Source organism: Miniopterus schreibersii (genome assembly GCF_964146895.1).
Source record: "Miniopterus schreibersii genome assembly, chromosome: X".
NCBI lineage: Eukaryota > Metazoa > Chordata > Mammalia > Chiroptera > Miniopteridae > Miniopterus > Miniopterus schreibersii.
In genome coordinates, this window is record NC_138104.1 from 85,040,288 (window position 1) to 85,066,132 (window position 25,845).

A 25,845-nucleotide genomic window follows, 5' to 3' on the forward strand; every position below is an offset into this window, starting at 1 on the left:
CAAACAGATATGGGACTCACCCTATTTATGGCACTAAATGGTACTGTCCCTTGTACCATCTTCTTAGCCCTGCTACCAGTTCTGGACTAGCATCCTCCTTTTCTGGGGAACTGCCCCACACCAACACGTACTCCAATTATGTGGTTCCAGGGGGCACATCCCTGTTCCCCCATGACCCACATCTCCCTCACCATACCTGACTGCAACAAATGTTTGAGTCTTACTGGCCTAATACAGTAAATTTTGATTTTTTGTTCTTACCAAGCTCCAGGGCACACTGGAGGTACAGGTGATGGGGGAGAGTCTCCTTATGTCATTCAAAGATTCATGAAGGGGAACCATGTTAGAGAGATCTGAGAAAACTGCACACCTGCACAATAGAAGGGAAACAAAACCAATGGACACATCTTCCTGGAAGACATAGAGAAGTCGTCCAATGTAAGAAAAATGCCAAGTTTTTGGCATTTGTCATGGTCCTACCTTATCTGCAAACTCCAAGCCACGCATTTCAGTGAGACGATACCATTTCCTAATTGGCGGGTCTGCCCTCCCAGAAGATAACCTGTTAGTGAAATGACAGCACAACTGTAGGTCAGAAGCACACTAATCACTGGGCTAATCCAATGTGCCTTTATTCCTAAAGATGAATGCACACGGGTGTATTATGGGAAAGAGAAAGAGAAGATCATGATGAGCACACAGCTATTTCTGGAAAGAAAGAAAGCTACATATACCAAAAATCCAAATTAATATTCTCAAAATTTTAAGGAAGAAAGTGGGTTGGTAAGATGAGAACAGGGTGCTATTAAAGGGAGTACCTAGAAAACAACAGAAAGTACCTGACCCTACAGATATTGCCAAATTACAAACGTAACAGAGCAGGCGCTCGGCACAAGCCGCGGGGCTCGGCCGGGCCCTGACGGAACGTGGAGCGCGGCGCCCCCGCCCCTCCCCCGCGTGACCGACGCCGCCCCGCCCCCGCACTAACGGACCCCGTTTCCCTTGGCAACCGGAGCTCCTGCCCGCCACCGAGCCCGTCAGCGGGTGGCCTCCTGTCCGCCTGCCGGGGACCCGGGAACCCCTCCGCCAGCGCCGCTGACCCAGCCTCCTGCCGCCCTGGTCGCCTCCCCCTGGGACACTGAGACCCCGCCTCCCCTGCCCCCGCCTCGCAGCCCCCGCTTCCGCGCCATCTTGGGCCCGGGGCCCCTGCCTGGGCCTCCGGCCATGGGGACCCCGCCGGCCTCGCAGCTGCGCCGGAACTACCACCCCGACTGCGCGGCCGCGGCGCAGGAGCAGATCCACCTGGAGCTCCACGCCTCCTACGTGTACAGCGCGGTGGCCTCGTACTTTCGGGGCGCGGCCTGGAGGCCCCTGGCCGACCTCCTCCTGCAGCAGGCCCGCGACGAGAAGGAGCACGCCGAGATGCTCATCAGGGTCCACGGCCCGCGCGGGGGCCGCCCCCACTCGCGGAAAATCTTCTGGCTCGACCACGGCTACCGGGGCAACAGCCTGACGGCCCTCGAGCGCACCTTGAACCTGGCGATGACGGTGAGCCGGGGCCTAAGCGACCTGAGCAGGCTGGCCGCCGAGAAGCAGGACCCCCAGCTGGGCCATTTCCTGGAGGGTCACTACCTGCAGGGGCAGGAGTTCATCAGAGCGTTGGAGGTTCACGTCACCAACCTGCGCAAGGCGGGTGCCCCGGAGGAATCCGACCTCGTTGGCGAGAGCACTTAGAATCGAGCCTGCCTTCCTGGGAGCCATGGGGTGACTTCCCTGGCCACCATGCTGAGAATTCAGTTGCTGTATTGCCTCCTTGCAATAAACTTGTTGCTTCCTAAATAAAGGTGTCTGGTTGATTGGTGTGAGCAAAAACCCTGACCTTTTAAGTTTTAGAACAGGTATCCAGGAGTCTCTCCACCCACCCATGCCCCACCCACGTGCAGCTTGGGATCGCCACGGAGAGAGGGAGGAGGTATTCCACCAGGCCCTGGAAAACACAGAATTAATCTTCCTCCTATAAACAACGTGGTGTATGGGGTCGGGGTGAGGCGGGGCCCTGGTGAATCCGGGTGCATGTGCAGGGTAGAAGTAGAGAAAGGTGGCCTGAACATCAGGATTGCAGTTGCCTCTGGGGAAGAAGAGAGGGGAATGGGATTGGGCAGGGATTAAAATAAAAGGGTCTTCATTCTATCTGAAATCTTAATGGTTCATTCTAGGTAGCTAGTTGGGGGCCACTGGACAAGTTCACCCCCGGCTACAGTGATAATGCATCTGGCAATTGGGCTGGCTTTCCTTTAGACATGGCAATGACTTCCTGTGCCACCAGTGCTGGGCATGCACACTGCCCTTGCATTACATCCAGGTGTGATTTCTTCAGCTGCACCATTTCTAGCAATAAAGCAACATGGCACCAAAAACACTTACCTCAGTGAGAAGGCTGAAAAATATAAAATCAGGGATGGAGGTCAAATTTCTGATATTGAATATTAAGTAAAATAAATCTCACTGAAAGTTGTCAGTGACTGGCTGCTTTGAAAAATGTAGAGGGTGGGGGAGAGTTAAAGTGGGGAGATCAGTTAGGACATATTGTAGCTGGTCCAGGTGAGAGACAATGGGAGTTGGACTGGAGTGAGGCTGAAGAAATGGAGAGAGAGATAAATTCTAGTTACATATTTCACAGATCTAGAACAAATAATCCAAAAATTTATATGGAACCAAAAAAGATCCTGAATAGCTGCAGCAATCTTGAGAAAGAAAAACAAAGTTGGAGGGATCACAATACCAGATATTAAATTATACTACAAAGCCACTGTAATCAAAACAGCTTGGTACTGGCTGTTACAAGAACAGACATTTAGATCAATGGAACAGAACAGAGAACCCAGAAACTGAACCAAGCCATTAGATTCAATATTTGACAAAGGAGACAAGAGAGTACAATGGAGTAAAGACCGTCTCTTCAATAAATGATGGTGGGAAAATTAGGTACATGCAAAAAAATGAAACTAGGCCACCAACTTACACCATATACAAGAATAAACTCAAAATGGATACAAGACTTAAATGTAAGCTGTGAAACCATAAAAATCTTAGAAGAAAACCTAGGCAACGAAATCTCAGACAGCTCTCATAGCAGTATGTTTGCTGATATATCTTCAAAAGTAAGGGAAACAAAGGAGAAAATAAAAAAATGGGACTATAACAAATAAAAAGCTTCTGCACAGCAAAGAAAATCATCAACAAAACAAAAGAGAGCCCCCCTGTATGAGCGAACATATTTGCCAATGACACATTTGATAAGAGGTTAATGTCCAAAATATATAAGGAACTTTAGGGGGAAATAGAGTTGGAGGATATGGTAGAAACTGAGGAGATGATTTCGAAGCAGAGATTAACTTCCCCACAGTGAGTGCTTGACAGCGAAATCTCTAAATAAGGGGCCCAGTAGCGGGAGCTACACTAGCCAGCCTGGACCCTAAAGACTGTCTTTGGAAGAGCCTGGAGAAAGATCAGGTAACCAGAAGGGGGAGGCAAAATTGCTAACAGGTGGAGGTGGGCCACAGAGAGCCCCAGAACAACCAGCTACATAAGAACACCTAGAGCCAAACCTAGACAGTTCGTGACATTGGCTGACACAAAAGTACCTCCCAGGAGGGCAGAAATCAGCATACAAAACACTGAGCCTTGGACAACATAAGCTGCCCAGACAAGCTTTTTTTTTTCCTTTAAAAAAAATTTTTTTTTAAATGTTTCTTAATTTTTAATTTTTTGTTCTGTCTTGCCTTGCTTGTATTTTTTTGTTTTTATCAAGACTTTCTTTATATTCTCTGCTTTACTGTTAGAATATTATTACTCTAATTATTAAGTTTATTGCTTTTCTCTCTTGTTCCTTCCATATCTCTTATTGGCCTCCTTCTTTACCCTTGCTTTACCTTTCTCTCTCTTCTTGTTCCCCTGGCATAACTTTTTTCCCCTTTTCATTCTATGTCTTCCTGTCTTTTTTAAACCATTTTCCTACTCTTATTCTCTACCCTTATTTTTTTGCTTGCCCTTCTTTCCTTTCAGAATCTTTTCTCTGTCCCTTTTATCTCTCAGTAGCTTCTTTATTTTTTTATTATTATTTTACTGTTAGCAATAATATCTTTTTCTCTTTTTCTTTTTTGTATTAGTATTTGTGTTCTCTCTTTGTTTTCCTAAATCTACATTCTCTTGGGTTGTTTTCATTGTGATTGCCAGGATATTTTGTAAGTTCCTGTAAGTTTGGTTGTGTTTTGTTTTGCCCTGTGAGTACCTGTGCAACAGCTCACATGATGTGGTAGTGGCTGAGCATCACAGTTAGCCACCCTGAGAGGACAGTATTCCCACAAACGGCTCAACAACAATCTAGAACCAATGACAACAGGAGATACCAAAGAACCAACAAAAGGGACACGCTTAGAGCATATAGCTCAGAAGTATAAGAAAAACACACATCTGGGTCCCAATGGACATTCACAACAAAAGCCTACCCTGCAAGGTAGGACGCAGCAAACATATCTAATACACATATACAAACACAAAGAGACACCAAAATGGAGAGACAAAGAAACAACCTCCAAACTGACGAAAAGGAAAAATCGTCAGAAAAAGATCTTGATGAGATGGAGTTAAGCAAGTTATCAGAAATAGAGTTCAGAGTAATGGGTAGAAGATGCTCAAGGAAATTTATGAGAACCACAAGACACTTAAAAGGAACTTCCAGAAACTTAATGACAGCTTCATCAACATAAAAAAAGATACAGATATTATAAAGAGCAATGAGGCAGACACAAAGAATACTATATTTGATATGAAGAATACGCTAGAAGGAATTAAAAGCAGGTTCAGTGAAGCAGAGTATAGAATAAGTGACTAGAAGATAAGGTAGAAAAAAAATCACAGCAGAAAAAGCAAACAAACAAAAAAACACTTAGAAAGCAGGAAAAGTTTAAGGGAACTTTGGGACAACATGAAGTAGCATTATAGGAATACCTCAAGAAACAAGAAAGAACTCTAAAAGACTATATAGCACTACAACTTAAAGAATTGCAATGAGAACAGCAAGAAAAGCTGAGAGGAAATAGAAGGGAGGAAATAATAAAGATCAGAGCAGAAATTAGTGACACAGAGACTAAAAAAACAGTACAAAAGATTAATGAAACCAAGAGCTGGTTCTTTGAAAAGATAAATAAGATTGATGCACCTTTAGGCAGACTCACCAAGAAACAAAGAGAGAGGACTCAAATAAATAAAATCAGAAATCAAAGAGGCAATAAAACTGAAGCCACAGAAATACAAAGAATTATAAGAAAATACTACGAACAACTATACGCCAACTAACTAGAAAACCTAGGTGAAACGGAAAAATTTGTAGAAGCATACAATCTTCCAAAGCTGAATCAGGAAAAATCAGAAAACCTGAACAGACCAATAACAAATGATAAAATTGAAGGAGTAATAAGAACAACTCCAAGCAAACAAATGTCCTGGACCAGATGGATTTACAGGTGAGTTTTACCAAACATTCAAACAAGAATTAATACCTATTCTACTCAAACTATTCCAGAAAATTCAAGAGGAGGGAAGACTCCCAACCTCTTTTTATGAGGCCAGCATTATCCTAATCCCAAAACCAGATAAAGACACTACAAAGAAAGAAAATTACAGGCCAATATCCCTGATGAACATAGATGCTAAAATCATCTAAAAAATATTAGCAATTCAGATCTAGCAATATATTACAAAGATCATACACCATGACCAAGTGGGATTTATTCCAGGAATGCAAGGCTGGTATAATATTCACAAATCAATAAATGTGATACATCACATGAATAAAATGAAGGGCAAAAATCATATGATCATATCAATAGATGCAGAAAAAGTATTTGACAAAATCCAGCACCCACTTTTGATAAAAACTCTCAGCAAAGTGGGACTAGAAGGATCATATCTTAACATAATAAAAGCCATATAAGACAAACCTACAGCCAACATCATACTCAATGGGCAAAAACTAAAACCATTTCCCTTAAAAACAGGAATAAGAAAGGGATGTCTGCTTTCACCACTCTTATTCAGCACAGTACTGGAAGTGCTAGCCACAGCTGTCAGACAAGAAGAAAACATAAAAAGCATCCACATTGGAAAGGAGGAAGTAAAGTTGTCATTATTTGCAGATGACATGATAATGTACAAGAAAACCCTAAAGACTCCACCAGAAATGACTAGATTTAATAATTGAATTTGGCAAGGTAGCAGGGATACAAAATTAACATCCAAAAATCGATGGCATTTTTATACAACAATAATGAAATCTCAGAAAGAGAAACTGAAAAACCAATACCATTTACAGTCACATCTAAAAAAATAAGATACCTAGGAATAAACTTAACCAAGGACATAAAAGACTTGTATTCAGAAAACGACAGGACTCTGAAAAAAGATAGAGAGGAAGATAGAAACAAGTGGAAGAATATATCATGTTCATGGATTGGAAGAATTAACATCATTAAAATGTACATACTACCTGAAGCAATCTATAGATTAAAAGCAATTTCCATTAAAATACCAACAGCATATTTCTCAGAACTAGAACAAATATTCCAAAAATTTATATGGAACCAAAAAAGATCCCGAATAGCTGCAGCAATCTTGAGAAAGAAAAACAGAGTTGGAGGGATCACTATACTAGATATCAAACTATACTACTATGCTATTGTAATCAAAACAGCCTGATATTTGTACAAGAGACATATAGATCAATCAAACAGAACAGACACCCCAGAAATTTACCCAAGCCATTATGCTCAATTAATATTTAACAAAGGAGACAAGAGCATACAACGGAGTAAAGATAGTCTCTTCAATAAATGGTGCTGGGAAAATTGGATAGGTACGTGCAAAAAAATGAAACTAGATCACCAACTTACTCCACACACAAAAATAAATTCAAAATGTGTAACAGACTTAAATGTAGGCCATGAAAGCATAAAAATGCTGGAAGAAAACATAGGTAGTAAAATCATAGACATCTAACAGTAGAATTTTCATTGATACATCGAGAGCAAGAGAAACAAAGGAAAAATAAACAAATAGGGCTATATCAAACTAAAAAGCTTCTACACAGCAAAATAAAACATCCTCAAAATACAAAGGGATCCCATGGTATTGGAGAACATATTTGCCAAGGATACATCTGATAAGGGTTTAACTTCCAAACTATACAAAGAACTCATACAGCTCAACAAGAGGAAGACAAATAAAACAATTAAAAAATGGGCAAAGGACCTGAAAAGACACTTCTCCAAAGAGGACATACTGATGGCCAAGAGACATATGAAAAAATGCTCCTTGCCTCTAATCATCAGAGGGATGCAAAGTAAAACAACAAGGTATAATTTCACACCTGTCACAATGGCCACAATCAACAAATCAACAAATGACACGTGCTGGTGAGGATGTGGAGAAAAGGGAACCTTGGTACACTGCTGGTGGGAATGCAGACTGGTGCAGCCACTGTGGAAAACAGTATGGAGTTTCCTCAAAAATTAAATATGGAACTGCCATTTGACCCAGTGATCCCACTTCTAAGAATATGTCCTAAGAAACCCAAAACACCAGTCACAAAGAATTTATGCACCTCTATGTTCATAGCAGGGCAATTTACAGAAGCTAAGATCTGGAAACAGCCGAAGTGCCCATCAGTAGATGAGTGGATAAAAAAGCTGTGGCACATTCACACCATGGAATACTATGCAGCTGTAAAGAAGAAGGATGGGACAGCTGTCCCTTTGGGACAGCATGGATGAACCTGGAGATTATTATGCTAAGCGAAAAAAGCCAGTGATCTCACTCATATGGAATATAATGAACAAAATAAACTGATGAACAAAATAGATCCAGAGACATAGAATCATGGAACAGACCAACAGATCTCAGATGGAAGGCAGGGGTGAGTGAGTGGGTGAAGAGAGATTAACTGAAGGACTTATATGCATATAAGCATAACCCATGGACACAGACAATAGTGTGGAGAAAACCTGGGGCGGGGGAGCAGACGTGGGGTGAAGGGGATAATTGAAGGGAAAAGGGGACATCTGTAATACTTTCAACAATGAAGATACATTAAAAAATAAAATAAAATAAAATAAATCCACTTAATTAGGAGGATATATTAAACAAACACAAATTCTGTTGCAGTTGTATCAATATCAAACAGTGTCCTGTTTAAGTTGTCACTTCTCATTTCTCTCAGTCTTTCCTTTAAACTTCTTTTCAATGCCTTCCAACTGCATAGTTCTAGGCCTATAGTAAGATATATGCAATCGTTTTTAGATTTTTTACATGTTAGTAATTTATAAGCTTTTGTCCAATAGTGTCATTGAGTGTAATTTTCTAAGTGTACCTGAACTCCACTTGACTACATACACTGTGCTATTTATTCTTAATGATGTGGCTAAGTGACCATTCAGAGAAAGATAACCAACAGTGGAATCCTGAGCTCTACTAGGTTTTGATCAAATTCAGTTCTGGTCCCTATTCATTCAATGGTTAAAAAGTTGTCTGATTCCGTCCTTAGTTTGCTAATTTTAATTTCTGTAGTTGTTTATGAGTGAATATTATTTCAGTTGATTTGCTCTATTATTCCATTTTTACTTGCTATTTTGCCATTCAAAAAAAATGAAGGCTCAAAGCTGTGAGCTATTAATTCAGATGTAAGGTGCTGACTACCTGAGTATCCCAGGTAAAATGAAGATGCTTTTGGCCTGATTTTATTAGTGTTAAGATATATAGAAATTTTGAGAATCATTGCTATTCTTAATACTTGCATAGCCTGAAATTTTTAAATGATTTTTATGTATCTATAACTTTTGGGATTACTTTCTAGTGCTTGTGTCCAATGATGTTATCAGTAATATGTCAACATCACATCTAAGTGTAAAAGTGATAATGGAGAAAATGGGAGTGATTTTCTTCATGATTGGTTAACACATTTTTCTACTCCATGGCTCACTTCCTCACTGACTCTTTGAGATAGCAGGATATGAAAATAAGAACCATCAATAAACTGCTTTCCTATTCCACATATTGATCAAAATATTTAAAGACAATACACTGCATATACACTTACTTAAAGGCAAATGCTATAAAAATCTATATAGATTCTAATGGTTGGTATCATTAAGAAGAATGTTTGGCTGAAAATTTGCTGAAAAAAGTAATGCACAATTTGCTTCTAACGAGATTACACTTTAACAACAACAGTAATAACTTTCAAATTAGCCATATTATTACAACATAGTGAGTGGTAAGAAGTCATTTTGTATATATAGTTCAGGAAAAATATATGAATGCTACAGTTAATTACTCATGCATTGGGTTGTCTTAACTTTTTAATGTATGTGTTCCAAGAAATGTTGTAATTTCCCATAATCTTATTCTTAACAGAAGTTTGAATAAAAATCACAATATGACTTTCCTTTAAACTCCAGATAAAATGAGTGTTTATATGACTGAGTAAAACAGATCTTACAAACTGGATTGGTAACCAAATTTATGTAATTTAACTTAGCCATCTGGTGTTGCCTTTTTTTGGCAACAAACTGAGCTCTGTAATAAATGAAAAACCACATTAAGATATAGTGTACAGCACAACCGGCGTGGCTCAGTGGTTGAGCATTGACCCATGAATCACGAGGTCAGGGTTCGATTCCCGGTCAGGGCACATGCCTGGGTTGTGGGCTTGATCTCCCGTAGGGAGAGTGCAGGAGGCAGCCGATCAGTGACTCTCTCTCATCATAGATGTTTCCATCTCTCTTTTCCTCTCCCTTCCTCCCTCTGAAATCAATAAAAAAAAATATAGTGTACAAAAACTATGGCTAATACGAGGTATAACTGATGTATAATTCTTTGAAAATATTGTATTTTAAATTGTGTCAAATATGTCATAAGAATATTTTGCTTAAACAATTTTAGCAAGGAATACCTTTTATGTTTATAGAGGACCTTACACATCTTAAGAAATTTGAATTTGGTCCCATATTAAAATTTTTTCTATATTAGATATATTAACATTTTCAAGCATATAGAAAAATTGAAATAATTATACAGGGAATATACATACACCTATCACTTACATTCTATAATTAGCATTTACCATAGTTGCTTATTACAATCCATCTTATTTTTAAATGCATTTCAAATTAAGTTGCAGAGAGCAGCAAAATTGACCCCTAACATAATTTTAAACCCTTTTACTCTTCTATAAAAGTAAAGTTCCCTTTGCCTGCACAGTGGTATGCACTTGTATCCAATGAGGGGAATCAAGAGGTTTGACAAGGGTTCAGCAACTCACATGTGCTAAATCTGGTCCATTACTTGTGTTATAAAACAAATTTCTATTGACATTTAGCAATGCCCATTCATTTCCCTATTGTTTATGGCTGCTCTTACACTGCAGGGGCAGAGACCATATAGCCTGCAAAGCCTTAATATTTATTATCTGGCCCTTTTACAGAGAAAGATTACTGACCCTTATTTCTTGCTGCACTCTGTCTCTCAGTGCTTCTGTGACTTATAGTAAATATTTGTACCAGATTAAGATTTAGGTTTCCTCATGTGCAAAACACAGAATTGAATTTACCAATCTGAGACTCTCTCTCCCTCTTGTTTTTCTTGTGTTTTTTCTAAACATATAATCTCTGTATTTATTTCTCCCTCTTCTCTTCCCATTAATGAGTTTTGAACTTCCTTTGCCCTATTCCATATTTATGGGAAGAGTTACTTCTTATCCTCTAATTAATAATTTATCATAGATTCTGACATACAAACTGAGTTTCAAGTTTAATTAAAATATTCTCCCAAATTTCAGGTCAGCTTATACCTTTCAAAAACAAGGACTCTCTTCACAGCTGCATCTGTAGTTTCTTTCGGTTTAATGTTAAAATTCTAACCTGTGAGCAATAAAATGCACTGTAAGTATCCCCAAATTAACTCATGTGCAATTATGGAGAAAAGTCAGAATTGTTAGATAAGTAGACCCATAAATCATCTCTTCCAATTAGCATGTTTCCAGGAGAATGCCTTTTGTGTTTAATATCAACTTTTGTAGAATAAACATGCTTCTCAATATAACATTTTTCTCCAATCTTTGTTTATATTTCTGACTTTTAGTAAGAGGAGTGCTAAAGGTACTTCACTGAATTTCAATGAAGATAATTTGTACCTTACATATTGATGATATTAAGAGTGGAATCACAATCTCATACTCAGTGTGACCCATTCTCTGTCATCATTCATTTATTACGAGAACATTTCCATAGAACCTATAATATTTAGATGTTTTTGTTTAACTAAACAAGATTGTAGAGAAAGAAGCAAAGAGAGAGACAAAGAGAATACACTACTACGTCTGTGTCACTCAGCTATTAATCATATTATTTAATGATATAAAAATCAGGATTTAACATAGCCATAGGATATCTGTCTATCTACCCATCTATCTGTGGTTTCAATACATTTATAAAATTGGGAGTTTGGGTTAGATGTGCAACATATTATATTTTGCCTATTTAAAATAATTGGAGGCCAACTGAGTTGGCCCATGTCTCCCACTGATTACAATAAAATCTCTGGACAGAGAAGGCAACCATCTGAGGAATCTGAAATGTAAACAAGAGCAGGCAGATTGAAGACAGAAATCAAAACCTGCATAATAACCCATAGTGGAAATTAATATTATGATTTTTCCCTTTTGTCTTCTGGCCGTCACTCAAATTCTGAAATAGTATATGCTACGCTGACAGCAAAAGCCAACTGTTTTTAGCCAGAGAACAAGGAAAACAGCTCCCTGCATATCAAAGAGTGGGAGGGGAAATCACTTTTTTCCCTCCCTTTTTCTTCCAGCACTGTCCTGAGGACAACCTCAGTTATAAAAGTGCATGGCTACGGTGGCTGCCACACGAGTATTTAGCCCCCCCCAAAAAACGCCCCTGTGTCTTTGGCCAGAGGAAACAGGAAAAGGAGCTGTTGTCCAAAGGGTGTGGAGAAAAATCCTTGTAAATTTTTTCTTTATCTTTTCTTTTACCACTCTGTCCTGAGGATTTCAATCACATAGAATTACACAACAGTGTGAAAGTCTAGAACTCTAAGAGAACTTCATTTTCCAGCCAGAGGCATCAATAAAAAGGGGCTTGGCCAGTTGGAATGTGTGGGAGAAATACCAGAGAGAAGAGATCTGAAGGAAAGCATCTCTTAAACCAGTATATGAAGCAACATAAAATCCCAGTCTGACTTTTAAGCTGTTAATGAACAAAAAAGACCCAAAGAAGTGTGCCAAAGACTTCAAGAAACTTACCATCTAAACAACTGCCTAAGTACTTGACTGGCTTCTGAGTAGCAAATGTGGTAGTCAGACCCAAACAACACAAAAGAGCTTAGAAAACTTAATTGACATTGGAACCACCACACAGACAGTGAGACAGAAGTTGTATTCTCAAACTAACTGGGTTGATTGCCAACTGAAACAAATACACAAAAGCAACATTCTCCAAAGGATATTAACAGACCCCAGAGTCTCAGAGCACAGTATTAAAAATATCTAAGATACAGTCTAAACTTATTCAACATACAAAGAACTAGGAAAATCTGATTAAATTTAAGGAAAAAGACCATCAACATATACCAACCCTAAGGTGATACAGATGGTGGGATTATCAGACAAATACTTAAAGCAGTCTATTATAACCATGTTCACCATGTTCAATGAGGTCATGGTGAACAGACTTAAAAATGAAAAGATATACATTATCAGCTGAAAAATTGAAACTCAATAAGAATTAAATGAACACTTTAGAAACTAAAAAAAATACACTATCTGAAATTAAAAAGAAATAATAATTGAATGAATTGAATGGCAGATTAGAGATAAAGATGACAAAGGAAAGTGAATTTAAAGACAAAGCACTAGAAATTACACAACCTGAAGAATAAAAAAATACTGGAAAAAATAGAACACTGTGGAACAAAAAATAATTATGAATGTGTTTCTGTTAATATTTTCTTGAAGAACACATGATTTTGGGAAATGGATTAATGCCAATTAAGCCAATTGAACTAGACTTTCAAATGACTTCTAACCTTTCAAATAATCTTTTTATAAAACTTTTACAAGACTGCCATGTAATATTATTCTTTAAATTTTCACCACAAATAACCATTCCTTCTCTCATTTCATTAACTTATCCATTGATTCAAGAATATTCATTGGGTCCATTCTCTAGGCTGCTAGAATCAATATGATCTTATTTGTTTTTCATACATATGTAGAAAAACATGCAATCACCCCTCATTATAGGAAGAACTTTCGGTCAATTTACAACTGAAAGGAAGCATAGGGAAAAGCAAGATTTCCCACCATAATGTTCAAACTGGAATTTGGCAGCAAGAGTATAAAAAATATTGAAATGTCGGGTAAATTGCAGGATTATACAACCATTTAAATAGATAATTCTTATCATTGGGATAACTTTCATACAAATATATGAGGTCAAAGATTTATTATAATAATTTATTTATAAGGTAATCAGTATAATATTGAAACTAAAAGAGAAATTGAGAAGCTATATAGAAGTAATATAATAAAGGTATGTATAAAATTGCTAGATTATATATGCAACTGGTTATTGATTTACAAAGTTATAAACTGTAACTTCTGGGTAATTTTTTCTACCAATTCTTTGCATCTATAAACGAAAATCTGTAATTTAACATGTAACATCATAATGTTTGGGAACAATTAGTCAAACAAATTTACTCTCCTAAATAATCTTGAGGTGAATCTGTGACTTCTGTGATACTGAAAGGGCATTGCCCTTTTCCCCACATTTTTCCATTTTTTTCTTGTAATTGTGGATAATTCACACACACACACACACACACACACACACACACAGATAAAACATTATGTCAAGTACCTTTCAAATCTTCAGAGCATGAGTTGAAACAATTAGAAATATTATTTAATTTATATGAAAATATGGTATTTATAAACACAAAACCAATATGTGGTAGGCAGAACTCTAATATGGACTCTGAAAGTCCCTTTTCCTCACCATGTACAGACTCTATAATCTTCCCCTTGAGTATGTGTGTAGGACTTGTAAATATGATGCAATTTCTCTCCTTGATTAGGTTACTAGGTATCACAAAAGTGAAAAGATTTTGCAGTTGTAACTAAGGTTTCTAATAAACAGTCTTGGACTTCATCAAATGTGAGATTAGGCTGAGCTTCACTTACTCAGGGGGTCCTTTGAAAAGAGGATCCAGGTCTTTCCTGAAGAGAGAAATTCAGAGCAACAGAGATTCAAAATGAGAGATTCTTTTGCTGCTAGAATATACCTTTAGAGTTGTCTGGAGCAGGGCTGATCTGGCCAGGAACTTTCACACCTATACTGACCTAACATTTGATGTAGATCAATCTGGAAAGTAATGCAACCTTAGAGGAAGTGGCTTTCTTCAGTTGAGGCAATTCCTTAAGGACTGACAGTCAAAGGCATTCTTTCCAGAGCACTTTCAGCAGCTAGGACATTAAGTCCTTCATTGAAAAGGTATCTGGGTGTCCATCACAATGTTCCCCACTACTATACTATTGAGATATAGCTACTACTAGTTTTGTGTCAGTAACTTTCTGAATGTGTTTATCTTCCCCCACAAATGTACTTCATAAGAAAAACAAAAACCTTTATAAGTTATCAGGCTAGGAACTGTATCCTACCATTTATCCTTATATGCCCATATTGATTTCTGAAATGTGGATCAGAGATTATGCCTCAAAACAACAAAATTTGATTAGAACTTTAGAAATAGTGTTTACCTTGTGACAATGACACTGCCACATCAGAGATCAATCATACACCATTTTTAGGTTCTGTCTTTTTAAATTGCCAATGTCTGGCTGGTGTGGCTCAGTTGGTTGGGTGTTGTCTGGTGCATCAAAAGTTTGCCAATTCTCTTACCCATTGGAGCACATGCCCGGGTTGTGGCTCCGTCCCCAGTAGGGGGCATGCAGGAGGCAGCCAAGACGTTTTGTTCTCACATCAAAGTTTCTCTCTCTACCTCTCCCTTCTTCTCTCTCTCAAAACAAAACAAAAACAAAAAAACAAAAAAACAATTATCTGTTGATATTCTTCTCCCCCACTCCCATGCCAAACATATTTAAAAAAAATTTTAATGCAATTATGAAACTGATTATCTTAGCTTGCATTTTAGGATCCAGAAGAAAAGAGATGAGCGTGAACTCTTTCAGAGATTGTAGTTATTGATGCCTTTTGACATGCTAGTATCAAACGTTGAAAATTGTCTTTCTTTATACCACCACATATTGTCTTTGCTTCTATTCATATCAGTCAAAATAATCGACTAAGAAAGGCTACTGATAAATTGAATTTGCAGTGAAATTGGTTGTGCAAAATGCTGTGAATGCATAGTAACCTGGTGCATAGCAGCTGAAAAGTAGTTAATCCATAGAATTTCATGTCAATGTTTACACTTTAAAGGATCTCAAAACTGCCTGGCTGATTTTCCAACCTGGCTGATTCTTCTTCTATTAAAATGTATCAGAAGTGACCTTATTATTGTGTCACTTTTGATAATATCCTCAGAAAGTTTTAACTACAGTTATTTTATGCAATTCCAGTCTTTTAAATAAGAAATTAGAAAATAAAATTATTGATCTGAATACAAGCACACAATGCACCCCTATTATGTTATTACTTTTAAAAAACTGGCCTGTAATAGTAACTTCAAATCCCCTATTTCCTATAATCATTTTACTACTCATTGATTTTATTCTTTAGACATCTATTAAAAAATTTTAAAAACTACCAAGTGAAAAGAAAACCAAAATTTCCAAACAAATAAACAAACCCACTCACATATTCTAAAGGAACTGAAATACCATCTTTTTTTCTTGTTTAGTTTTATTTGTTTAACCCATTTTATAACTCTCTGACAGGTACTATCAATATAGGGCTGGCATGTTAGTCCCCTGACACATTCTGTTTATCGTCAGTGGCAGCAATGTTATTGTTGTGCAAAAATTTACTCATTTATGGTCCTCAGAGCACCCTCTCCCCCTTTTGTTCTCTCTTCATATTCCATCTGCTTATTACCCACATTTGATCCAATGTTTTACAGAAAAATTCGTCTTTTGCAAAATGCAGAAACACATTTTACTCCAGCAAAAGTCTGAATATATTTCAGAATATTTTTATTTTTTTATCAGTGCTGTATTAAATCCATACTGAAATCTGACATTACGGTTTTTCAGTAAGGCCTTTATCTCCCAGGTGCTAATATCTGCTTTCCTAACAGGGTAGGGTATATCCTTTTGATGTTAATCACTATTCCAGAAAGGAAATGTAGTTACACATTCTAAGTGTGATATGCAGAAAAATGTTTTTTTGTTATCATCATTAAAGTAACCATTGCAAGAAATTGTTTCTTGTTTTCAAATGATAATCCTCATAAAAACCTTATTCATGCAACTCCTTATGTCCTTGTGTTCACTCACCTGACCCATTAACCTGTATTTTGTTTCAGACATAGAAAAGATCTTTGGCCTCTACATTGTAGACAGGATATTTCCAACAGAGTTCTCTCTGACACAGGACACACTTCCTAAAACGCTAGTCATTTCAATCTTTTGCCTAAAAATGCAGAAGATAACATGGTGTAGATGCAAAAAGAACAGAGTAGTAAGTTAGGTGTTCTACGTTTTATTAGCTGTGTGATTTTCAGGAGATTCTTAACTGTTCTGGTTTTAGCTCCTCATCTATAATAGAGTGCCTAACACAGATTGAAGATCGAAGTTTAAATGAAAAAAAAATCCATTGTGCTTTGTAAACTATAAGTCATATTACAAGTATAACCAATTGTTATCACATCATGTCCGAATCTTTCTTCTGCTTTTCAGAGCCTTCTAAAACTTGGCCTCACACTATTCATCCAGCATTATTTACCACTCCTCCCCCTTCGGACTCAGGCTTTGTTGTCACTTACAAGGTTCCTCTTTTCCTTTCCAAAATCGCCAGTCATTTATTTTCATTCTTGCACTTTTGCTCATGCCTCTCTTTTTTCACCTTTTTTTCTAATTTCCCCTCTGCCTATCGGAGCTTACTCATCTCAGTAATGAAGCCTCTTTTTTTAAAAAAAAAAAATATATCTTTATTGATTTCAGAGAGAGGAAAGAAGAGAGAGAGAGAGATAGAAACATCAACGATGAGAGAGTCACTGATCAGCTGCCTAGCCTGCAACCCGGGCATGTGCCCTGACCGGGAATCGAACCCCAATCGCCTGGATCCTAGGTCGACGCTCAACCGCTGAGCCACGCCTGGCCACGCTGAAGCCTCTTTTGAAGAATCTCATTTTGAAGCTTTGATGCAAATCAGTTTTATCTTCTTTGACACTGCATTCTCTTTACTCTCAGTAATCATGTGTGGTAATATTTATATTGTTCAAAACATTATATGTAACTTCACCTTTGGAACTGACATTTACAATCTGATTATGACACATTTACGTATAAGCACACACACACACACACACACACACGCGCGCGCGAAACTGATTATGTTGTAGTCCTAACTTATTTTTGAAGTTGCCAAGTGCCTCCTTTACTTAAATCTGCCTTTAAAATATTATGAAAACAACTAGTTAAATTCTAAAGCATTGCCCTGGAATAGGGAAGTAGATCTAAAGGCATAGTTCTTATCGTCCTTACCCTATAGCAGCGATTTTCAACCTTTTCATCCCATGACACACATAAACTAATTACTGAAGTTCTGTGGCACACCAAAAAAATATTATATTTTTTGCTGCTCTGACAAAAAAATAGGTATAATTCTGATTCATTCACACCAGATGGTTATTGTTGTGTTGGCTGTTGTCATATTTTTATTTGACAATCTAAGCAAAAAGAGGTCAGTGCCCCTGACTAAATAGTCAGGTATGGCATGTTTTAAAAATTCTTGTGGTATACCAGTTGAAAATCACTGTCCTATAAATATTTATAGCCTGAGGCTAAAACAAAAATTACAGTTACAAAGCAGAATGCGTGATAGCCAACACTGAGAGAGGTACAAACTGCCATTGATAGTTGGGAAAGAAATGGAATAGGCTTCCTGGAGGAGAAAAAATATGAATTTAACAATGAGGGATAAGAGACTGATAAAAAGGAACACATTTAAGAAAAAAGAAACAGTGTACACAGTAGCAGGAAAATTACAGGTTAATTATGTCAAAATGTGGATATTTCTAGTTGGGTATCTGTATGGGAGAGTAGTAAGAGACAATTTAGCTCAATTGCAGTTATATTATGCAAACGCTCAACTGGCAGACTATAATGTACATATTTGATTTTTTGGTGGTGTTGGCCGCGGGGAGATATTAAAGATGTTTGGACAGAGAGCAATTGAAGCAACTTGTGCATTAGGGAAGTTTAATATGGTATGGCATGAGGTTATTATCAATGTAAGAAAGAGACATTGAGTAAAGATAGAGATTTCATCTTATAGGTCATTAGAGACAATAGATAATGAGGCATCGACCAGAGGAGCGGTGGTAGTTAATGAGTGCCCGGCTTCCCCAGCTTGTGTGCCATGCTGTGCTACAATCAGTATGAAATGAGCCCACCGCTCTGCCTCAGTGGTTCAGGCAATTCTCTGAGAATGATCCCTTTCAAACTACTGCCAGCCACTCCCACACTTACATGTGCAAGGAATTCAAACAGCAACTTTTGTCTGGATTCTCTGATGCCTTTTTTCCCCGTCAGGCCTCTCCTATTCCATTCTGCCCTCTGAACAGTCTCTTCTGACTGACATCTGGATATTCCACCTGGCTCCTGATTTGATTTCCTCTTCTGACAGCACCCCCCAGTTTTCAATGTTCCCTTCTATTACACTGTGGTCTACTCCCAACACACCTATGTTCCTTTAGGAGGAGAGATGACACATGAAGGCAAGGGAGGCATTTTAACGTCTCATCATACACAGGGATGTGATGATTACTGGAGACATGGTTAAGAACTACTGATGTATCAAAAATGCTTCTAAGCCAAAGAGCATCAGTCATGCCGGTACTTAGCCTCTGTACCCTGAAGTATTTGTTGGGTTACTTAAGCAGCTTTTTGATAGAGAAACCGCCTAGAGAAAAGGCTGAATAGTGGGTATTTAATTTCATTTTCTATATGAGCATGTGAGAGAAAGATGAAGCAGCTTTAATATCCTTGACTGAACGGAAACAAGGCAGGAACTGAGACAAAGCGATTGCAACAAAGTGAAATTCTAGCCTTAATCCAGTGGACTCGAAGGTATGCCCTTAGGGGACACTCTCGGTATTTGACATCATTTTCATTTAAAAGGCCTTTTTGTAATAGATTTATATATGAGTCCAGAGAGAAAAGAGTCTGAAAATAAATTGAAGACAAAGAATCAGTTATAAACCATGTAAAGACCCACAGCAAAGTAGAAAATCTCCTGGAGATAAAGTGTTGACATAGAAGAGCACAGCACTAGGCTGAATTAGGAAGCAATCATTCATAGAGGCAAAGAGTTCTGAGGATCATGCCCAGTTATGGCTTTTTTGTTGCTCTGTATAACTTATGTGCATTCATTTACTCAAAAATTATTCTTGACAATCGTTATGTGCCCAGCGTGACACAAGGTGTATGGTGCTGGTGTACAGAGCCAAATGAATCAAAGTCCTGGCCCATGAACTTGCAGTCTGCCCTGTAAGTGGAATGTGATTATCTCTGGGAATGTAAATGTATGACCTCTGTGCCCACACTTTGGTGATGTAAAACTGTGCAATGACCAATTCCAAAAGAAACTTTACAGTTCTCTTTTTATTTATTCAAATCATGACCTTCAGAAACCTAATTTGGGAAAATCTTTTTCTTTCTGTGCTATATCGAGTCTTGCTTTTAACTTGGTGAGACCTTGTGAACTTGTCTTTTGAGTGACATTCCTGGATCTCAAGGCACAGGCCTGGGGAGCAATAAATTCTGCTTGTTTTTATCAGCATTGATGGCCTTTGAATTTTGATCTGACACTAATGAATCCTTTTATGCATACACCAGGGAGTAATTATTGTATAGACATGAGATGATCAATCAATTTTCAGTCACACTGCATTGAGGAGAGCCCGGCATGTTAGAGTAGGCTAATTGGCTGTGATATATATCTTTTAAAAGTGATGCTATTACATGTCTACATTGAATTTTCAAGGTATTTATCAAAAAGATGAATAAACAGCCACACAACATTGCTACATATTCAATATACATTATTTTACTTTTTTTTTTTTTTTTTTTTTGCTGTAACATGCAAGGGTCATTCTTGAATCCCAGAACAGTCCATTGAGGTGACTGATGTGGGGAGATTTAGCCAACTTCAATGGAAATAACATCTGGCAGTAAGGGACTGAAGTAAATTGGTACCATAATTTCAAAAAAGGTGGAAGCTTCTTTTGGATTTGGAGGATGATTCTGGATTCCTCTCTGCACTGACAGGCATTTGAAGTACAACTAATTTAGTTAATATTTATTCTCAAATGCCATCCCCAAGTTCTATCTGTTATCAGAACCATGCAGCAAATAACACTCAATCTTTATTTGTTTTAGAATGTTTGGGATTTATATTTTCACTAGTTTAAAAATTTGAATTTATCTGAAGTGTTCCTCAATGTAGCCAGATATCAAGAAATATCTGACTCCTCGGGACTTACAGACTTATGTCACATGGCACCAAAGGTGTCAAGGAGACAAAAGGGGCAAGGTCATAGTGTCAAATGTTCTCTGCTCCTCCATCACTTGTGGATTATTTTAATACTGGAAAATATTTCAAATTAAATCAGGACTTAAAATTTTCCTTTGGCAGTTTTTCTTTTTTCAATTTCTGTGGAAGCATTGTTCAGAATGTCTGTCTTTATAATATGGTCCTAGTTCCTATGATAAGCTATGGAGCAACACAAAATCAATAAAGCCTTAAAGATTCTTCAAGCAAGACCAGTCCTTGTTATATTTTATTTAACTCTAAGAATCCAAAGATGTTGGGAAAGGATTCAGGGAGAGAAAACTATTGCATTGTACACCCTTCACTATTTCTTAGCCCAGCACTTATATCAAAGGCTCATAAAAACAAAGGCATCAAGTCAATCCAGAGACTAGAGCAGTTACATGGAGAAAAGGGAAGTAACCAGAGAAAAGGTCTAACAATGTCCACAAAGTTTTCCCTTATCTCTGGAGGACAAGAAACATGCTATACTGTGCTGATGTTCATAGCTTCATGTTGAAAAAGGGGCTTAAAAAAGCATTAAAATATTTTACTTTGAGTTTCTTATTTGAGGATCACAATTTACTCCTTAGTATGTGAACTTCCTGCAGAATGAAATAGAAGAGTTTTGTGGGAATTTAAAAGTTTCATGGGAAGCTCACAATATTCCTTAAAAATAAATAGGCTGATTTCAAATTTAATTATAGATTCTGTGAGCGTTGGTCAATTCACTCATGTGTTTGTGCCCTTACTTAATGAACAAGTGTTAAGTACTGCTCCAAGCTGGGTTCTGTACTCAACCTTGAGATATAAAAACAAATGAGCCCTACCTGGCCGGTGTTGCTCAGTGGTCGAGCGTTGACTCATGAACCAAAAGGTCATCAGTTTGTTTCCTGGTCAGGACACATGCCCAGGTTGCGGACTCGATCTCCAGTGGGGGCAGGTAGCAGGCAGCCAATCGATCAATGATGTTTCTCTCTCATTTATGTTTCTATCTCTCTATCCCTCTCCCTTCCTCTCTCTAAAAATTAATGAAAACATATTTAAAAAAATTAAAAAACCCCAATACCCCCCCAAAACAAACAAAAAAGAAATGAGCCCTGATCAGACCTTTCCTGTAAGTGCTTCCTGCCAGGTAGGGAAGACAGGTGTAAGTGGGTAGTTTCCAGACCATATGGAAAGTGCTGTGATTGAGACTTCAGTGTGGAAACAGAGGTGGAGACCTGGCTGGGGAGTGAGAAAAAAGCTTCAAGGAAAAGACTACATTTGAACAAAATATTAATGGATTTGAAGTGTTCCATGTGTAGAATGGGAGTGTGAACTCTCAGATGGGCATGCCCAGGAACAGGTAAGCAATGGCTGGAGCTCAGGATAAATGGGCTGAGGAGTGACAGAAAATATGGGAACAAATATACATGGGAACAGAGGAACTTAAGGTAATTCACGTTTTTAGCTCAGGGACTACACGAAATAAAGGGGTAAAAAGATGGGTTTAAATTTGGATGCAATATTTTGTACATGTAGGATATTTATATTGGAATGACCAGTTAGGAAGTGAATATGCTCATATGGAACTTAGAACATGGGTTTGATTTGGTATAAATATTGTGACTTATAGCCGAATTGTTATGAGTCAAAAGCAAAGCTAAATATGATAGTGCTATAAAAGCTTAGAAAAAGCAGTGGTATACTCTAGTATGCATTAAAATTATCTGAATTGATTGCTAAAAATGCAGAGTTATAAGGTCCACACTCCTCCATTCTGATTCAGTATATTTGGAGCTAGATACAAGAATCTTCTAACAAGTGCTCCAGCTGGTTCAGAAGTTCACGTTAAGACAAAATATTGAATAAAAAAAGAAGGGCATAGGTACAACTCTGAAAAACAGAAACACTTAAAAAGAGCAGTGAGCAGAAAGAAGATGCAGTGGTGTAAACTGATAAGAAACTGGTTAGAATGAGAAATATCTAACTCCTGCTCCAGAGGTGAGGGTACACCAGTCAGAGGTCCTGTTCCCACTGAGCCAACCACAGCAAGGCATAGATCCTGAACAGACTGGACAACGTGGAGAATTTACCCCTGGGAAGCAAAGCGTTAAGAGGGGATTATAAGGAGTCTGGGGAAAGTTTGGATTTATGTAGGTAAACAGCTTATTGAAAATTACTTGAAGAAAAAAAAAAGGCATTTAGATAAGCTTTCTTCTAACTGAAGTTTGTATTATAAACTTTGTTTGTGGCAACTTCATTCAGTCTTTTTCTTTTTAAAAACGTCTTCATTTTGCCCTTATTTTGAATTACACTTTTGCTGGGTATAGAATTCTCAGTTCATAATTGTTTTTCCTCTTAGCACTTTGAAGCTTTTAGCCCATTCTCTGTCTTTTCTTATTGATAACAAGAAATTCAGTTTGTCAGATTGCTGTTCACATTTAGATAAAAAGACTTTGCTTTATTCTAACTTTGAATTATTTTCTTTTATCCTTGATTTCCTGAAATTTTCTCTATTATATCTCTGGTTATAGATCTATTATGTTATTATTTTATTGTTATTCTGCTTGGTATTCAAAGTATACTATTAATTTGAATATTTATACCTCTATTTAATGTCAGACAATTCTCAACAAATACCTTATCAGATATTCTTTCCCTGCCATTGCCTGTATACTGGAACATGTTTTCAAACAGATTAGTGAAGTTTAAGTGTAAAGGATTGTTAATAGCTCTTGTGGGAATTTTAACTGCTCCTGCATGTATTATATTTCCTTTTAGCTTTTTGCTGTGTAGTAGGTGAAGTGTTCAGTGCTATCAGTCAGTAATCATCTCTTCATTGGTGTTCAGAGTTTATCCTATTAATTTTATTTTTGTTATATTTTTGCTTCCCATATTTTGATTCCTTTTCATATTGACCTTGTTTTATGTATATGATTTCTTGTTTAATATTTTCTTGATCTTTTTATGCATGGTATGTCTTCTTGCCTTTGAGTATCTCAACCTTGTTTCTATTAAAACATTCATCTAACTATTCTATGACATTTACACCTTCAAAAAATAACTCCTCTTCTGATGTTTACTTTCTTGACTCTTCTTTAGCATTAGATTTCTTCATGCATTTTAGAATCATGGATCATGGACTTTTCTAAGGGAAACATATTTTTTGCTTTGCATTGTTTCCTCTCTTTCCCTCTCCAGGCTCCTTCCTCCAGGAAAATTATGAGGCTACTTCCGGAAATGACATAGGGCCATTGGTTGAGAAGCATCTCTCATAATTAAGGTTCAGGCCTCCTCCATGGTAGGGATATGAAAGATATACAGAACTGGTAGTGAGCCTCAGGCAGCCCTGTCCTGAGGCTATGTCCTATCCTCAGGCTTACATTGCCTGGCAGCTCCATATAAGTTGTAGCCTCAGGCAGTAGTTGTCAGTATGTTTTCACTCTACTTTTATGACTTACAGCCTCTAGATTTAAGAAGTAATGCCAACTCTTTCTCCATTTCACATGGAAGCCTTCTAGTCCTTCTTTTCCCAAAGGAGGTGAACTTCTATCTCCCACTGCCTGGCTTTGGAATATTGATCTTTAGCCCCATTTATAATTCCAGCTTTCTGTTTTGTCTCTGCTCTATGAAGATGTTTATTTTATCATAGTTTCTTAGAGTCTTTATTTTTATAATTTATCCATGATTGCCAAGTTTGTATAACAGAAGGGGATACATCAAAAGAGGAACATAGTGGAGGGAGAAAAAAGATGGCAGCAGAGTAGGCGGATGTTACACTCACCTCCCCCCAGCCCCGAACTGGAATTACAACTAAATTATAGAACAATCAGCCTGAATAACCAACTGAAGACCAGCTGAACAGAATTCTTACAACGAAGTATGTATAGAAGCCACATCAAGACTGGTGGAAAGCACAGAGACACAAAAAGGGTTAACCTTGTACCCACTTGCAGCAGCTCAGAATCCAGAAAGATATCACAGTTGCAAAGTTACCCCTAAAGAATGTGGGTTCTCAACTGCAAGCGGGTTCCCCAGCCCAAAGCAAAACACCAGAGAACAAGGGCCCACATAACATCTGGCTGTAAAAATCAGCATGATTCTGTCCACCAAGGAGAGACAGAGAGTCTGCTAGAAAACCAGGTACCCTTTTAAAGGGCCAATGCACAAAATCTCCTTCACAGCCACTCACCCTGGGATCCCGCAGAAGGAGGGCAGCTTGGAGGGGACTGGAGTCTTGTGAAAATAGACTGGGCTGTGTGGAAAAGTGGAGAGAACTGATGGGACACCCACCAGGGTCCCCGTGTTGAGTTTTCCCTCACCACCCACAGACGCCATCTTTACTGGGGTGAACACTCCTCAAAAATCTGTACTGGCCTAGAACTGCACAAATATCACCCTTGCAACCCTACTGTTACCCCACAGGAGCTCATGCCCTGGGGAGAAGCCTGTCTTATCGACTGTCTTGAAGTTACCTTGAAGACAAACTCAAGAAAAATCAGACAGACTTGTGTGACCCTGGGGCAGAGACCATTTCCCCTCCCTGCCCACTATGGAAATAGTAGACCAGGGGTGCTCCAACCTGGAGCATTCGATGCCCCACTGCCATAGTAGCCTCGCCTAATGGCAGCCCGCAGCCATTGCAGCCCTGCTGAGTGCCGCTGGAAGGTTCCACTCCGCTGGAGGCACAGTAACCCCCGCACCGCCTGAAGCACCCCACAGGCCCGCCACCATACTAGCCCCGCAGAGCAGCAGCCTGAAGGGCCTAGCCCCCTCCCCCGCACCCCTACCTTTCCCAGGCGCCACAGGAAGTGCCTCCCTCAGCCACAGCAGACTCACTGAGGAACATTCCGAAACACTCTTCCTTCCAGCAGCCGTTATATGCCCGCCAGGCCGTAGCCGGAAGCGCGGCGGGCCCCCACCTTAGCGGCCCCGGAAGTGCGCCGGAAGTACCCAGCCCCGCTGCCGCCAGAACAGCCTCGCTGAGCTTCGGCCAGAAACAACCCTCCCA

The 25,845-nt window shown here is 38.5% G+C and overlaps 1 pseudogene across 1 annotated transcript; it reads left to right on the top strand.

Moving 5' to 3' along the window:
* The first annotated feature begins 1,224 nt into the window (after positions 1-1,224).
* Positions 1,225-1,734, top strand: LOC308551054 (ferritin heavy chain pseudogene; annotated as a pseudogene). Its single transcript has one exon. The product of its transcript is annotated as a ferritin heavy chain pseudogene (transcript).
* The last annotated feature ends 24,111 nt before the right edge of the window (positions 1,735-25,845 follow it).